General features: G+C 41.3%; 1 protein-coding gene across 1 annotated transcript in view; it reads left to right on the top strand.

Moving 5' to 3' along the window:
* Positions 1-414: 414 nt before the first annotated feature.
* Positions 415-9,200, top strand: part of ANXA11 (annexin A11) — a 52,035-nt gene continuing 43,249 nt past the window's right edge. The window contains exon 1 of the mRNA XM_063434147.1: positions 415-525. The gene's annotated coding sequence lies outside the window, so the exon portion shown is untranslated. The remainder of the gene's footprint in view (positions 526-9,200) is intronic.

Here is a 9,200-nt window from a genome sequence, read left to right as displayed (position 1 = left end):
TTTTTTAAGGGTTGAGGAGAGGAGGGGGTGCAGGTTTCAAGTAGCTGATCTTGCTTACGGTGCAAAATAGTCACTGGCACTGTCAGCCACCCACACACAATTACACTCAGCCAGTCCTCACATGTATTTATTTTTAACCAGCCCCAGACACAATCACACATCACACTCACCCACTACACACACTCTACTTAGTATGTCTTGCTTCTTTTATTTTTGCTCCGGGAGTGGCTCCTGATTGCTGTAGATTACCAGGGGAAAATAATATTCTCAGATTTTCCATGAAGAAGACGGAATTCCCTGTCAGTGAATACATAACACACCTCTGTTCTCACATGAGGATTTGTCATGTCCACGCGTGTGCTATTTGCTCTCGAGGCGGAGTTCTGTTCCACGGTATATGCAAAGCAAATGGGAGACTGAAGAAAGCAGCCGAGACTCCTCCTCCTGCAGAAACTACCTCCTAACTGAAAGTGAAGGAGACATAGCCTAGCTCCGCTCCAACTGCATAGGACTCAGCACTGCACGGTAAGCCCTCTTTAACACATACTGCTGCTATATCCACATCCATATACCTCTGCAGCACAAACACATCATTGACAAGCAATTACCATGGAAACCAATCGAATGTTGATGCAGATAGTTCCACAACTTGATCTGTATACAATATTGCCCAATTCGGTTAGTTTACCGAATACTCATGTGATTGTCTATGAAATGTATCCATGTAGGGAGTTGAGAGCAGGCTGTGGTTCAGCTAGTGACTGAATAAGAGGTTAAGTTAAATAAGTATACATAGCACTATCAGCATAAACATACCGATCAATACATTGTGCAGATGTTAAGGAAATGGAAATATAAAAACAATGAAAACAAAGAACCAATAAGTGGTGTGAGCTATAATCTCAAACAATTTGTTAACTTTGCTAAAAGCACATTTCTTTCCTTATCTGTGCTTTTCTTGAGGCCCAGATCCTTTTGAAGGGCCAGCAGTAGGTGTGGTGAGTGTAAATAGAATGCTCTGTCGCTGAGAGATTGCTGTTTCCTCAATTCTCACAGCAGGCACACTGCATTGTGACCCCATGCAGATGTGTGGTAATTGCTAGCATTCTGCTCCTCTGAACCTATTATTCTGAATTTTTTATGTATTCTTATAGACTTACCCATTTTATACAAAGCAAAACTGAGTACCGGAACTGAATGTTTATTATAAACAAATGTTTTGTTGATCTGGGGATAGTATTTCATAACACTCTAAACTTCTATCATGAATTTTAAAAAATTGGGCAATAACCGTTTTATAACTGCCATGTATTTCAGCTCTAGAGGTACCGTTTTTTTTTTTTTTTGTTTGTTTGTTTTTTATATACTTCTGGCTTTCCTAGGGATTAGGCAGATCTATTTCTGTCATACATGACACGTCACTTGTCCTTCAAGGGTTAATGGAAATTCAAACTTTGCACATAGACAGTTGTTAAGCAGTAACTTGCATTAGTCATTCTTGGGTATGCCATTATAAACATGCCTATTTCTTACAATCCTGTCGATGCATGATTTTCAGTAACTTCCTGAATAATGATGATGATAATATTGTTTGTATCGATTTCTGATAAATGGTAGCAATACACTTGGGGGCTGTGTATGTGTACAGCGCTCTAAGTGTTGATCCATGCATTGTGCTGTGCTGAGGAGAATATTGTTCTTTTTATATTTAAAAAATAGTATTGTGTCTTCCAAGAGACAAGGCCCCAGAGGAAGTTCATTTACATATTGTAAAACCTGCATGGGTTATTATAAACTAAATTGTGTTATGTGGAAAACTGGCAAATGAATTGCAAATTTTAAACAAATCAGCTATTTAGGCCTATTATTTTTCAGTTCATTTGTCAGTTCTTCACATTTCACAGTTGAATAACTCCAGCAATATATGGATCAATGTGTGCCTGCCCTGGTGCTGTAATTCTTTAGAATACTCAGGGTAAACAGTACCTACTAACATAACATAAGGGAAATCTAGCTCTCTGGAAAGGAAAAGGGTTAATGTTTTTGCAATTCCTAATTCCTTGAGCCTGATTAGTCCATCTTGTGTAAATAGTTTCGTTTATGTGGTATTGGCTTGTGGGAGGAGTGTGCCTGTAAAATGGTGGTATTGTGACCTCACATGCGGATTTTCCTGCCTGAGAGGAAAGTAATTCCAGGCCAAGTTGTGAATTCTTGGACCCTCCCTCTACTTTAATCTTCTAAATATAGTCCAGTTGGCTGGTTGCTGACAGAGTATGCATTATGCTGGTTAATCACAGCAACTTTCCTGTGGTTGCCAGTTAGTCTGCATCATGCTGGGAGCTAAAATGGGTGGTAAAATCAAGTTAGTACAGGTACAAGACCTCCCTTAGCAGCAGTAGTCCTAGCCAGAACTAGTTTCAAGCTGTTCTCAATTTGGTATTATTTATTATTAACCCATTACGAACCATGAAGGGACATATCGTCATAACAGTCTGAAACTTAAAGATAATCTGCTAACATGGATCAGCAATAGCTAACTAGCAGGATATTCCTTGGGACTGGGTCCGTTCGGCTCAGTTTGCTACGATGACCTTTATAGTGGATAATCAGGATTTTAAATAAACAGGGCAAAATATAAAGACTGATCACAAAGAAGACATTTAAAGAATCATTAAAAAAAAAAAAAAATATATATATATATATATATATATGTCTGGTTTATAAGTTTAGGATTGTCACCAGCTGTAGATAGAACTATTTTGAGCTCCATTTTTTTTTTTTTTTTTTACATTGAAAAATTCATGACATTCCAAAAAGCTATTTAAATAGACTAGTCATCCACTGATGGGTGGGTTATGAGGTCTGCTTTAACCCCTTAAGGACCAAACTTCTGGAATAAAAGGGAATCATGACATGTCATACATGTCATGTGTCCTTAAAGGGTTAAATAGATAATACACCATTTATTTATTTTTATTTGGCCTGTTGGTCTTGCAAACATTGTTGTATAACAATAGGGTAGGTTAAAACGTTCTGTATGTTTGAAACATTGTGGTTTAATCTCCAATACTTATAGGGTAGCATGTTTAAGGAATACTATAGGATTTGGAATACAAACCTATATTCTTAATGCTATAGTGACCCTGTCCCTTCATCTATGTACCACCCCCTCCCCCAAACCCCATTTCTAGTAAAGATTTTGAAAAGAAGAGTTTTACTCAACTTTTTCCATCACTGCACCCCTCCCCTTGTCCCACGTTGTCATAGAGGAGCCATAGAGTAACATTGGGGATGATGCAAGCTTCCCTATAAGATATTGTTTTATTCAATGCTTTCCTATGAGCGTCCATGTCACATGACAGTTTCCCACTGCACATCATCTAAATTGATTTTTTTTTAAATCTTTAATTAATAAAAAAAAATTGATCATGGTTCTCTACAGAGGTGGTGGTGGATCAAGAACCTTTACATATAACACCTCATTAAATATTAATGGTTATTAAAACCAGAAGAATTCTTGACTATGATGGGGGGTGAAGCATCGAACTAGCACCCAGTTACTTCAATTACTTTAGTTTCTCTATTTTTGTTTAATCACACCAAGTCCAGCCACCAACTCCTCAACGCTGACACTGACATCAAACAAAGTCAGTACTTTACCATAACAATGGACACTATGCCTTAGCCCGACATACGTTACTAAAAGACAAACCCTAACCAGACATGACTACTTTTCATAAGGACGGAAGTGACATATCATTGCAGACCTCAACGACTCAATACTGACCACAAAAACTGAACATTGATTATCTGAGGGAACTGGACGTAGAAGTTGCCTCTTTTTATGTTTGTTTTTTTGTTTTTTTTCCTCTTTCGTGTTTAGTTAACTAACAAAAGAAAAACGTTCATTTGAAATGTCAATCGTATAACCGCTCAATATTTACAATATTGAAAACCATATTATACATGATGTATCACTTATACCTGAGACTCACAATATATATATATATATATATATATATATATATATATATATATATATATATATATATATATATATATATATATAAAATAGATTGCATTAGAAATTTGTAAATAGCAGATTTCTCAGAATCAGTCGTTTTTCCCAGATCCAGCTACTTTGGCCTAAATGTTGTATTTTGCTTGTCTGTTCCTCGAAGTTAGATAAACCTCTTTGCATTCTCAAAAATAATAATAATAATAATTAAAAACAAATAGTATTATCTTTACAAGTAAAGTACTTCAACAGTAGTATATGTAACGTTATCACAATTAGCATATATTGTCATACATATACAATCCAGAAACTCATAAATATACACATCTGCATATACATTTACCAAAGATGCCTCATGCTTTATCGGAGGGGGAGGGAGGGGGGGGTTAATAGCAAGACTGAGTCATCATTATATTATTATTAAAGACCCTGTGTTATTTTCTGTTTGTTCTCTTTAAATTGTTTAATGATTAATGCTGCTGGAACTGCACCTTCCCTCTTTTTGTTGTCTTTGTAATTTCTGAGGGTGTGGATTTTTTCATTCTGTAGTAGAAGACTACTTTTGTACCTTTCCTCTAAGCTTTTTTGGAGATGGCTCTTTTTATATTTTTAGCATTTATCAATGACAATTGAAGAAAAAAAAGGGCTTCTTTGGAATGCGAATGTTTGTCCCTATGATAATTGCAGAAGGATATACACAATAGGTTATAATGCATTCTTTAAAGATAACTGTGACAATTGCAGAATAAATTACCTTTGTTAAATTAATGCTGTTATTTAGTTCCCAGATAGAGAAGAAACACAGACTGTTGAATATACTGGACTTGCAGATAATCATGACCTTCCCATTGTATCCACCAAGCATATCCCACTAGCACCTCAGGGGTCTGCTGTGACATGGCTAGTTTAGTAAGTGCAGATGGATGAAAGGAGACCTGTGAAGTAACTTCACAATACAATTTAAGGCATGGCACAGCTATTTTAGGTTTCTTTACCGTCCATTTTTGTTACTGGATCCTGAGGTGACAGCACGTGCGTGGTTGTCACTGGCTCTCCCACACAAAGCTAGTGAGAACCTGTCAAACGTATATGCACAAACACTCTACAAGTATAGGTATGAACAGTGTAACGCATTGATTACTCATTGAGTGTCACTAAGTGTGCAGGTGTGGCTTGAAGGGTTCATTGATCTTTTTTTTAGCAGTTGAGGGAGACCAAAAAGGGCCAGATATACATGTCAAAAACCTGTTGGTACAGAATTCTAAGGAGCCCTCTGCCCCACCCTCTTACATGAAAAAGGTAGATAAAGTGATCATATTAAGTTTATTGATTGGACATAGCAGGCGTAAAAAAAAAATCTAAGAAAAATAAAATATCACATTTGACAACTGCCTATATATATATATATATGTGTGTGTGTGTGTGCATGTGCATATTTCTGCTTTCTACGTGTAAAGTAAATATAGAGAGTGTATGAAGCTGTGTACATTCAGAAAATGGTTAGTGTGTTCTTGGGGGGTGGGTTAAGGTTAAAGAGTGAGAGTATTCTCAGAGTTAAGTACATAGGGCGTTTAGTGTTAATTGGACTTATAGGGATACTCTGGGTACCATCACAACTTAAATTGTTACGGTGCACGGAGGTTCTGATGTGGCTTCCAGTTTGATTATTCAATCAAGAAACCTCGGACTGGGCTGAGAGTATTAGCCAGGGGTTAAGTCCTGGGGAATAAAGTGTGGAAACTCACCCAAAATCCACACCCCCAAAAAATAATATACACTCGTTTGCATATATAAACGCGTGCACACAGACTCTGACACACACAGACACACACATACACTCATACACAGACACATACACGCACAGAAACACACAAATTATTATTTTTTAGCATTTAAAAATGTCCACCCAGTCTCCCTACCTGGAGAGCTGGTGTGGACCTGTCAGGGCCGGCCTTAGGTGTTCAGGCGCCCTGTGCGAGCCAATCTTGTGCCCCCCCCCCCGCCATCTTTGTTTGACCCCCTCTAGACAATTTCAGGCACATTCACAATCTGTCGCCTGCACCCTCTTCAACAAATCCCTGCCCCCTTTATCAGCCCCCTGACCCACTTTATCACCAGCCCCCTTCCCCTTATATCACCAGCCCCTTCCCCTTATATCACCAGCCCCTGCCCCCCTTTATCACTAGCCCCCTGCCCCCCTTTATCACTAGCCACCTGCTCACTTCAATTAAACGCAATCGTTTTATATCTATCTATCTATATATATATATATATATATATATATATATATATATATATATATATAAGCAATAAGGACAAGCACTTACATTAAAGGCTGCTGCTCCCTGGATCCAGCTGTCAGTTTTTCCTACTCTGCCTGACGTTGCGACTGAAGAGCACCTGCCGCCCTGACACCCACTGAGCGGATCCTTCAGACGTCGGGCCCCCACGCTTCTCCTGCATTCCAATTCGGGCCGGTTTGTCAGTGACTGACTGCGAGCTGTGTTGGCAACCTGGCCGCACTGCTCACACCCCAAAGGCCAGCCCTGGTTACAGTCACACAAAAAGGCAGACAGTCAGGCACAGTTTCAATCAGGTACAGTCTCACACACACAGACAGTCATACACAGAGTACAGTCTCACATACATACACACACACACACACACACACACACACACACACACACACAGGCAGACAGTCAGACACTCATGCACAGAGTACAGTCTCACACACAGACAGTCAGTCAGCCACAGACAGTCAGTCAGTCAGCCACACACAGAGTACAGTCTCTCACACATACAGGCAGACACTCACACACAGAGTACAGTCTCTCTCTCACACACACACACACACATAAGGCAGACAGTCAGACACACACACACAGTCACACACAGAGTACAGTCTCTCACACACACACACACACACAGGCATACAGACAGACACTCACACACATAGTACAGTCTCACACACACACACACAGACACTGTTACAGTCACACACAGAGTACAGCTTCACACACACACACTACAGTCACACACACAGTTACCTGGAAGGGAGGAGTGGAAGCAGGGATTCTTTTCTCTGCAGCAAGTACTTGGAGCTCCAGTTAGCTGCAAGCTCCGCCCCGGCTGCTTTTTAGCCCCGCCTCCTCCATGCGGTAAGCTCCGCCCCCGCCATCCGGTAAGCCCCACCCCTTTACTTTTATTGTCCCCGGTGGGAAATTATGAACTCTCCAACCGGGGACTTGCTTCAGCTCCCCCTTCACTCACCCAGCCATGCGCAAGCTGTGCCGGCCACATGGCGCCCCCTGATCCATGGCGCCCTGTGCGGCTGCACAGCTCGCACACCCCTAAGGCTGGCCCTGGGACCTGTCCCTGGGGTCCAGTGAGGCGGGTGCTTGTCTCCCTGTCAGACGTGGCGAGGGAGCTGTGTTCTCTCTGCTCTGCTCCCTCTCGCTGCGCGGGCTGTCTACTGATGCTGAGAGCCGGAATATGATGTCATATTCCGGCTCCCAGTATCCGCAAACGACACGCGAGGGAGCAGATCAGAGAGAACACAGCTCCCTCGCCGCATCTGACAGGGAGACAGGCGCCCACCGGGGGGGTCCATCAGGTGGCCATTAGGCCACCTCTTGGGCCCCCCCCATGACAGGGGGAACAGATCAGAGAGAACACAGCTCCCTCGCCGCATCTGACAGGGAGACAGGCGCCCACCGGGGGGGTCCATCAGGTGGCCATTAGGCCACCTCTTGGGCCCCCCCATGACGGGGGGAACACGGAGGGCATTTGGGGACAGCATTTTTTGCCGTCCCCTGAGTGCCTGCAGGAGCAACGGGAAGGGCATTCCTGCTGTAAAAAAGTGCAGGAACACCGTTCCCACGCGTTCCTGCAGGGCTCGAGCCCTGTATTAGCTCTGATTTTAGGTGTGATATAATTTTCTCCTTTTCTAAGAGATTGAGTAGGCGCTTAGCAATTGTCATGGGGAAAACTGATTTACATAGGAGTGGCACTCTCCCAATACCCACGTAGTAAAATATGTTTTAAAATGGCACCGGTACAAACATGCTTGTTCTGACGTGGCATCTTCAGGAGATACACTTTCTGTGCCTGACTTTCTATTGTATTTTTGAGCCAGGTGTAGAAATATGCAGCTGCAGTGTGAAATTTGACTATTAAAGGGACACTGTAGGCACCCAGGCCACTTCAACTCATTGAAGTTGTCTGGGTGCAAACTCCCATCACCCTTAACCCTGAGCATGTAATTATTGCAGTTTATAAAAACTGCAATAATCACCTTGTAGGGTTAAGTCCTCCTCTAGTGGCTGTGTACCAGACAGCCACTAGAGTGACTTCCGGCTTCATAGACAGCTTTTTGGTCGTCTAAACGCCGCTGGACGTCCTCACACTGTGTATAAGGAACTCCAGCGTTGCCAGAATCCCCATAGGAAAGCATTAAATAATGCTTTCCTATGGGGAGATCCTAATGTCTTCCCCCGCCGACGGACGTCGGCAGAAGAGTAGCATGGGCAGAGCTTAGCCAGCGCAGAGGGACATCGGCGCTGGATCCAGGTAAGTGACAATAGTTTCCAATAGTTTCCTTTTAAGCTATGCCAAGTGCAATGGAGTTTACGAAGAGGGGTGAGCTGATCATGGCAACAGATTTACAGATGTTCTATGTACCTGTTCTCTTGGTTGAGAAGCACCATATGCTTATTTGTGGTTTAGTCACAAATAAACTGCAGGTGATCCAAGAACAAGAAAAACAGTTGTATATAATAGCAGATACCAAAAGCACTCTAATAGATATGTACTCCATCCGAAGGATAAGTATAAAACATGTTTAAAAATAAATACTAGACTTATATACACTAGTTTGCTATTTATTTTAATCTTGAATTTATAAGTAGTCCTGAAATCAGGAAAGAGGTTCAATTCTCCAACTATCTGCTTTTTATATTAAAAATGTTGCAAATTACATGATTCAAATTTTTCCCTTCTCTTTATGCTTTCTCAATGAGAACTGCACAGGACAGAGCTTATAGCAATGATTGACAGAAAGCTAAGATGGAGGTCCCCAGTTTTCCGATAGAATTGTTGATTTCTACATTTTAATTTTATTTTTTACTCTTCACAAATTTGTTAAATATAGGGTTAAGTAAACCTAATATTACATTTCCTGGGA

Source organism: Pelobates fuscus, chromosome 10, assembly GCF_036172605.1.
Source record: "Pelobates fuscus isolate aPelFus1 chromosome 10, aPelFus1.pri, whole genome shotgun sequence".
NCBI lineage: Eukaryota > Metazoa > Chordata > Amphibia > Anura > Pelobatidae > Pelobates > Pelobates fuscus.
The sequence above is the reverse complement of the archived record's forward strand: the minus strand, read 5'-3'. Positions and strand labels throughout refer to the sequence as shown.